Genomic DNA, 8,484 nt, shown 5'->3' with positions numbered 1-8,484 from the left:
AGGGACTGGTCTGGCACCAGCTCCTGCCGTGGTTTTGGCTGGAATGGGCAGGGGAAGGGTGTAAAAAACCAGGGCCATGTTGGACAAGGTCCTGTTCATCTTTAAATCACCAAATCTCTTTGCTTTGTGCAAAGCCTCCAAGGACAGCAGTGCTGCCCACATGGATGATGAGTGCCTGCTGATGGGTCCCTCAGGGGCAGAACAAGCATCCTCTGTCTCCATTGTCCCATCCCACGGTTAGCATTTGTGCCAGAGCTGTGCTGTGAAAGGGTTTATTCATTTACCAGGAGGATGTGCTGATAAGACCCCTGTGATAACAGGCAATAAAGCAATAATGGCAATATGGTTCAATATATTAGAAAATTTTTCATGCTCTGAAATCCTTTTCTCTCTTCTTAGATTAAAAGGAATTGACTAATAGGATATTTCTCATTTTACTTTATGTAAGTACATAAAATGTAGTATATTCTTGTGCCTTGAGACCACTGTTGAGAAAGAAGCTCCCATTATAAATTTGGAAGAGATATTGAGTTACTCTAAAGTCTGGGATGTAAAGAAAAAGGGGAAAGATTAAATCAACCATTCATTAAATACTTCTATATTAATTAAATTAATTACACATTAAAGAGGCATTGTTAGCCACATAAATATAGGGTGATCACTGAAAAACTTGTAGACTTTGTTTCACAAACTGAAGAACTATACATCAGTCTACTCCTCATCCCCAGGCTGTTGTGCAGTGGTGGGTGACATTTGTGTCTCACTGCATATCAGTAGTATGCTTTCCATGGATAATGCTTCCATGAGAAATTGTAAATTTTTGTCAGGCAAATGCCTCTTGTCTGCAAAGAAACACCCTTGTAGAGGCAACCTTAATATATAAATATATGCTGCATAAAATCATTGGTTTTGCAAGTTATGATCATTTCAGTCAACAGTGACAATATGCTGACATAATTTGAATGGAATAATTTCCTTTAACACAGGGAAAAGTTTGTTATAGTTGAATGGGAAGGCTTGATCATATCCTGAAGTCTTGACTTCCAGGAATGTGACAATCAGAGATTTTTTTAAAAAAGACTTTGTGGTAGGAGCACCATGTGGGCCAGTCTCAGGATAAGGTTTCAGTGATCTCATGGATTTTATTAGAAGATCATATGGTAATAAATTGACTCTCAGAAATCATAATCAGGTCAATGGAAAATAATCCCACCAGCCCAGCAATTTCAGATGGAACCTGCCTCATTGCAAGAACATTGAGGACAATTAGCTGCTGTTTGGGGTGTGCAGGTGGTCTCCAAATGTCCTTGTCTGGGACAGTGATTTGGGGACAAGGGGTGGGAGAGGAGAGGCAGCAATACTTGAAGGATCTGGGCATAAAAATATTGCAAACCATGTTTTGTACTGCAGTATTAGGTTAAATTAAAGTTGTGTTCCTGACATAGCTTCTGCCCAGCTAGATATGAATCATTAGTACAAAACCAATTTCCTAATTATCCTTCCATTGCAGGGTAATGCAATGAGTTTTGTAAAGCTGTAATTTTGCCCTGGTTTATTTCCATGTCCTCTGTTTTCCCTAGAGACGTGCTCTGTTCTCCTCTTAGGTTATTTCTGACGTGATCTTTGGCAGCAGGAAAGGTGGTGGCGTATGGATGAATTCATCCATCATCAGCTGCTTTCCCAGATTCCCAGGGAATTTTTGCTGGGAATATATAAATTTGTACAGGTGTTGGATGGTCTCTAGCGAAACAAACAGTTTGTTTTAGTGGTTGAATTGATCTTCGTGGCAGATGATAGGAAGATTTTTGTTGCTGACCTGCTGTATCATCTATTGGTATTTTTAGGTGGTTTATATAAAGCAGATGTAAAAAACACAGCAGGAGACAGCGTTACGAGGAGGTTCCTGGAAACTCTCTGTGTTAACAAACATTTCTGTCAGTACCTGTAGATGTTTGAGAGGTGAATTAGTGGATTTTGTGAAAAAAGCTGAAGCAGGAAAGTGTTGAAGGAGGAAGTTCTGTCATCCCTCACCTTCTGAAGGTGTGGACATTCCTGTCCTGCGCAAGGCTCCATCAGTTGGGTTCAAAAACTCAATCTCTCTGCAGAAACAGGGGTAAAACCTCACACTTGAGTGATGTGGCATCACCAGTGGGTCTGTCTGTGAGAACTGCAGCCACACTGCTGGCAGATAACCTGTCCTTTGGTCCAGGGAGGGAAAGAAACCATTGCCACCATGCCGGGAGGGGAAGGATGGGAGAGTCCCCAGCTCCACTTAGTGGGCAAAGCACAAACAACACAGCCACAGCCGAAGCCAGAGGAGCAGTGCTTAATCCAGCTAAGCCATGAGGAGGAAAAGGCTTTCTTTGGCCTCAGAAGACCATCCTGAAGCCCTGGGCTCCTAGAGGAGGACCCATAGGAAATGTCCCCACACGGCCTCATCTGGGTTTCTCCTGGAGTTACAGAGGGATGTGGTGGATGGATCATGTTGCTGCTCAGGCAGGTATTGTTTGTTAGCCACGGGCGGATTTTCTGATTTTTGTTGCTCAGAGCTCCTGTGAAATGTACCCACAAGGAGCACCAGGAAACATCTTCTGAAGGGAAGGCTTTGGCCAGGCAGCAAGGACCAGCCTTGGCTCCTCTCCAAGGGGAAAGAAGGAGCTTTGTTGGTAACTTTGGTTTTTCAGGCTGCAGGGGAGGCTGCACAGGGATTTCCAGAAGGGTCATCAGAGCCAGGGAAAAAGAAAAAAACAGGATTTTAGTGCAATCATCCTTTCTGCTGATACCTGCAGAACGTCTCAGTAGTGCTGTTGCTTGGTTTAAGGGCAATTCTTTAAATCATTTCCATTGGTTAGACTTCTGCCCAAATCACTTGCTACATTCTCTAGTGCTTCTGCTTTTGGCATTTCATCAAGAAAAGCCTTTTTAGGTTATAACTTAATTAAAAGCACCCCCCAGCCTGGCTGCAGCTCTCTCTGAAATGCTCCTCAAGCAACAGCACTTCATGTGCTATTAGCTACCTCCTGACCACATCCTCTCCTGGTGGCCAGGTCAATTTAAGATGACAAATTAACACAAATTATATAAATGCAGCACGTTTGTAGGGGCCAGTTGTCATTGCACATTGTCCTGTGCTCCACAGGGATTTTGGGGGTGTTTCCCATACTCCCATTGGGATCTTTTTGCTAAATAATCCCTTGAATCAGAAATAAAAACTCCTAGTCCCAGGATTTCAGGATTACTTGCAAACAGGATGGCTCTCACATCATACAAAATCTCATCTAAACAAGTGTTCTCTTCCTCCATGTCAGGACCTGTCACACATTGAAGGAGCAGGGAGCTAAAAGTGCTTTTAGCATCTGATTTCTTTTTACCTTATTAATTTTTATGAAAAAGAGTTGCAGGAGAATCAGGAAAAATGGAAATGGTCCCCTATGCATTTGGAAAGGATGTAAAGAGAGGATAATGCTTGGTGGGTTGGCACTCTACTGTAGATATCCAACATTTATATATAGATGTATTTTTTTTATTATCGATTCTTGTGAAATTCAGGTTCAAGGCACTTCCAATCCACCACTGTTTACAAAAGTTGCTAGATTTATTTCCCCCATCCCCTCTGTATCTCTGCTGCTTCCCTCACCCTGGGAAGCTGATGAGCACTTAGGTAGCTGCACAGCAGATATTGGATCCTCAATATAATTTTCAGCAGTTAATTAGCAGCTCTGCTTCTCCCATAAAAAAAAATGGAAAGCTTTAATTAGACTCACAAAGGGACCTGAAAACCTAGCTGGCAAGTAGGCCCTCTGTGCCTGGGTAGGTGAGGGACTTGCATTGAAGTGTGGCTGTGCCTCTAACCTCTGCAGTGCTCAGAGAAAACAGTTTTATTAGAGAAAAACAAGAGAAGGAGATGGAAGAGGTTCTTATTCACCATCTGAAGTGTGTCTACTCTACTTGGTACCCCACACTGGCTTGAAATGTAGTTTTATCTGTCATTATTCTGTACTCACTGTCAGGAAGCAGCTGTTGCTGCTTTTGTTTAGCTTTTTTGCCATGGGATGTAGCTCTTTGCCCTCTCCATCCACCTTTGCTCATTTCAGTGTCTCCAGAAATCCTGGCAGCATCCAGGTTCCCTTTTCAGTGGTGTGCCTGAGGAGTGCCTGCTTTGTACATCAGGAAACACACAACTCTCGTGTGCTGATGGGCCCCAGTTAAAATGCACAAGCTGGATAGCGTTGAGAGGGGATGGAATACAGAAGCAGAAGGGTTTGTGTTGGAAGAGACCTTAAAGAGCATTTCATTCTACCCTCTGCCATGGGCAGGGACACCTTCAACTGGACCAGGTTGTTCAGAGCCCCAGCCAACCTGGCCTTGGACACTCTCAGGACTGGGCTGTCCATGGGGAGTCTCTTAAAAGCTGCATTATCAGTCTTAAGTTCTGTGCTGATGCCAATATCTACTGTAGAAAGTGTTTTTTTGAGGCTGGAAAAGATGTATTGACTCAGCAATCTAGGCACTGGGCTACAGCTCAAAGTTAAAATAAATTATTACACTGTTGAATGATTTAATCACTTAATGAATATAACATTTTTGGATAATACTGTTGCTAATATTTTCAGAGTCTCTGTAAGATACTCTTTGTTTGCATTAAATCCTTTCCTGACCTTAAACTGGCCGAGCTTTCTCGAGCCTGAGGCAATGAGAAGGGTGAAACACAGGTCTGGGTGTTGCACTGCCTGGTTGTGGAGGGGCATCTGGGAGTGTAGGATCTGTGTTTGAGGTCTTCACACATAGGACATGCTGTAATCCTGAAATATCTTCTGTGCTCAGGGTTTATGCTCTCCATCTTGCTGGCATTTCCTCAATTTGCAGAAATTTAAAATAAATTAATCAGGGTAAGGCATTTTCACTCTATTTTTTCTGCCAGAGAGCAGATGATGATGAAAAGGAGAGATACCCTTACTTTGAAAGGGGCAGGGAACCCCTTCTAGAAGTGTGGGATGAAGGGAATGGGATCACTGCTGCTCCTGGAGCCACTCCAGCCTCCCAGGCTGGGCTCTGCTGCTGCCCCCGCAGTCCCCTGCTGCTGGAGGGAAATTTACTTTTCCCTTTGGCTGTTTGGCTGGCTGCTTCAGGCTGCAAAATCCATTTAGCTGCTGCACATCTGCCAGTGCTCTGCCTGAGAGAGACGTTATTACATTAAGCTGCAGATCTGAGAGATTGCAGTAATATTTTTGTACTAAAAGATGCCTTGTCCCAAGATGCCCCTGGCGGCAGGGGACTGATGCCCACCATGCATATTTATGTCCTGCCCTAATTACCTTCCAGCCCAGCTTTTGCAGCCATGCATTGACGGCAAAGCTCCTTATTTTGGAAAGCAGAGTTCCCTGCAGGGCAGGGAATGACCCCAGGAGCAGCGTGAATGCTTTTTTGTCTCTCCCCAAAATTGTAACCTATTTTTGGACCAGTCATTGAGAGGATAACAATTTTATTAGCTGAAATAAAACCACAAACTGCAGCTACTCACCAAATGGCTGCAGCTTTTGACCTGTATTTTGGCCTCCTTCTCTAGGGGTTGGTGTTTGTGGCCCAGAACAGGCTGTGACCTTCTGTGCAAGCCAGGGTGATGTGGAAACTGCTGCAAGGTACCTGCACAAGAAAACCCACAAACCAAAACAAAAATACCCACCAAACCAAGGCAGAGTGCTATTTAAAGGAGAAAGGGATAATTTTAGATAAATTTTAGCTTTTTTCCTCTTGTCTGTTCTCTCCAGATGTTAGCTGTACTTAGGTATTAGTGGGCAGTGGGTACAAAAGTCCTTATATTCCCCAAGGGTCCCTTCTCTTAGCTTCATCTTCAAAATATCTCTGATAAATAGAAGACACTGGTGTATTGGAAACAAGAAAACCAAGTCATTTGCCTCAGACTGCACAGACACTGAACCCCAGATCCTGGCTAGGAGTCGTTTCCCTCTAAACAAAGCTGCAGGTGAAGGCTGGGCAGGGAAGGACCAGCAGCTGCCGATGCTGGAGTGCGACCTGCCAAATCCCCTCGCCCTCCCTTCCATGTCATGTCCTGATTTTAATGTCACAGTGGAGCCAGATCATGCACAGGAAGGAAATCTCCAGCTTTCATCACTCATCACTGGGCTGTGTGGAATCTCCCAGAGTTTTTTTATCAGCTCTGTGCCACTGGGTTTACACTAAAAGAACCATTCAGGCTCCCCTGGCATGCTGAGGCTGCCCAGGCTGGAGCAGGTCACTCAGACTGGGCAGGATGGAAGCTCTGGCATAGCCCTTGATTGCTTGATGCCACAACATTCCTGCCCAGGAAAGTCAGCCTTCCTCTACCACATCCCTGTGGGTTTTAGGCAGGGTCATTCTAAAATAAGCAGGCTTTGTTCTTCTCTGTCAGTCCCAGTGAAATAGAATTTTAGCAGTAGGTTTGTGTGTGAACTCTGAGCTTCAGGATGATCTGTTTCAGAGGACCCTAAATCCATCCTGGAATTCAACATTTGATCTGTCTGGAGGCACAACTGTGTCCTTCATACCTGCAGGCCACTAGGTAAGATGTCCATCACCACATGGTGCTCACAGACCTCATGACCTGCCTTGGCCTGTGCAGATACCTCTGGCCAGCAGCATGTAGATAACTTCACCTGTAGCTTGCAAAGCACAGGGTTTAGCAGACACCCCCTGATGTTTAGGCTGTTTTTGGGGCTGCAGTTCTGTCCTCAGGCTGGGGCAAAGATTTTGTCAAATTGTACAAGTTGGAAAGTGGGGGGAGGCTTTGGCTGCTTTACAGCCTGAGAAATTCTACAGTGACTCAGAAAAGGAAATTTTCTGCCTGAGGAAACTGGCAAGGTGCTACAAACCATGAAAAGGGACTTGTCACTGTGGTGGTGACGAGAAAGGTGAAAGAGAGATTGATGCAGGAGCTGAAATATTCGTCTGGCATGAGATGTTTGACTCCTCCAAATATTAGATTGCACTCTGAGTGGTACTTTGCAGTTAATGATCTGACCAGAAGCACAGTTTGATGGAATAAATGCATGTAATTACAGACATCTCCTACTTTTCCTTTTGTTTTGGATGACAGTCTGTCCTCACACAAATCTCCAGCATAATTTGCTGTGCACATTAATTAATGCCTGGTATAGAATGGAAAAATGTAGAAGTCTATAGTGCAAATCTTCCTCAGAGGTGGACAGTGGAAGAGCAGCTGCCTGCACTACAGGGCAGCTCTTCCATCACCCTGGGCTGTGTGGGGATATCAGCCAGAGAAATCTCATTTTGCAGTCTTTGATTCCAGCAGCAAGGGATGTTTTGGCATTTAGTGCTCAAACAATTTTTAAGAAAGATGGAAAGGATTAGATATTTCAAGATGGAGAGAGGCAGATGAGGAGCCTTAAAGGAGAGTGGGGCCTTTTGTGCATTTTGGGCTGCCAGGAGCATCCTGCAGGTCCCCACTCACAGCAAGGAGAGCAGGCACCATGTCCTTCCCTGCCCACAACTCACAAATTGCTGCCACTTGCAGTTCCTTACTAGGAGAAACGGCATGGGAAGAGCTGAAAAGAAAAAAAGAAAAAGAAGGAAAAAGAAAAACCCAGCACGGCCATTAGGATGATCTGCTTAGAGTTAGATAACCAGAAATGAGTTGCTAAGCAATGCTCGGGGAAAATGATTTGGAGAGAACGTCACGGTGTGCGATACCTAAGGAGGGAGAGATGTGTGTGTCTAGCAGAAATCATGCTCAGCTACCGTGGCACAGCAAGCTGGGCAGCAGGGCTGTTACAGAGAGGAAATGCAGCATTTTGCTCTATGGGTTATTACTTTTATTATTTACTCCTTTATTGTTGCTTGATGGGTTCTGGAACTTTCAGGGTCCGAGTTTGCAGAGGAGCTCATCTTGAGGATGCATCCTCAGCCTTCCGTCCTTGGATCTGCATGAATGTGTTCACTCCTCAGTTAAACAGATTTCCATCATTTTGAAAAGCCTGTCAAAACCATTTAGCTATGAAAAATCACTAATCATTTCTGATATCTTCAGAGAGAGGGTGTATTTGTAGAACTAATTAGCTCCTGTCAACTTATAATGTGTGCCTTTGCTTTTCTGGTGTAGAAAACCATTCAACCCCAGTCCTGAGTGATGCTGGGCAGCATCAGGGCACTAAAGACTTGGAGGGGAATGAGATCTCTGCTGAGTAGTTCAAGGTTCCCATGCTTGCTCATGGCTGCCCATGCTTGGCAGGGAAACTATTTAAGGATTTTGGTGTTCAGATCTGGCCCTCAGCATAGACCAAGCTGTGAAATAATCAATCAACAATAGCCTCCTCAGTAAAATTGAAACTCCTTTTTCTTCTGGCTTCTATTCACAGTATCTATTTACAAGCCCTTGTCTCTTACCCCGGGCAGAGCTCTGAGTCGTGGCTAATGACTCAGAGCTGTGATATCACCGTGCTTGGCTCTTCTCCTCCATCCACCGCGTGT

The sequence above is a fragment of the Pseudopodoces humilis genome, chromosome 11, assembly GCF_049639895.1.
Source record: "Pseudopodoces humilis isolate 2021_Gansu_Grassland_sample_001 chromosome 11, ASM4963989v1, whole genome shotgun sequence".
Taxonomy (NCBI): domain Eukaryota; kingdom Metazoa; phylum Chordata; class Aves; order Passeriformes; family Paridae; genus Pseudopodoces; species Pseudopodoces humilis.
The sequence above is the reverse complement of the archived record's forward strand: the minus strand, read 5'-3'. Positions refer to the sequence as shown.